Source organism: Penaeus monodon, chromosome 31 (assembly GCF_015228065.2).
Source record: "Penaeus monodon isolate SGIC_2016 chromosome 31, NSTDA_Pmon_1, whole genome shotgun sequence".
Taxonomy (NCBI): Eukaryota; Metazoa; Arthropoda; class Malacostraca; order Decapoda; family Penaeidae; genus Penaeus; species Penaeus monodon.
The window spans coordinates 17,258,213-17,258,501 of NC_051416.1; positions in this window are offsets into that span (position 1 = coordinate 17,258,213).

Sequence of the window (289 nt, forward strand, 5' to 3'; positions counted from 1 at the left end):
TAAATCGCGAATCAGTAATGAACAAAGAAACATCGGTACAGTTCATAGTATTACAACCCTAATTGCATGTTACTATCTACAGATATTGTATGATGCAGTTTTATAATACTAAATTTATAAAAACGTAACATATTCATAATTACAATTAATACCCTTTATTTTTGTGTTGATATCATAAGGATAACTTTATTAGTGATGTATTTTTAAATGATAATCATCTTATTTTACTATGATATAATAATCTGTGGTTTCAATACAGACTGTTTGAACGTTGCATTTCATGTCTGTT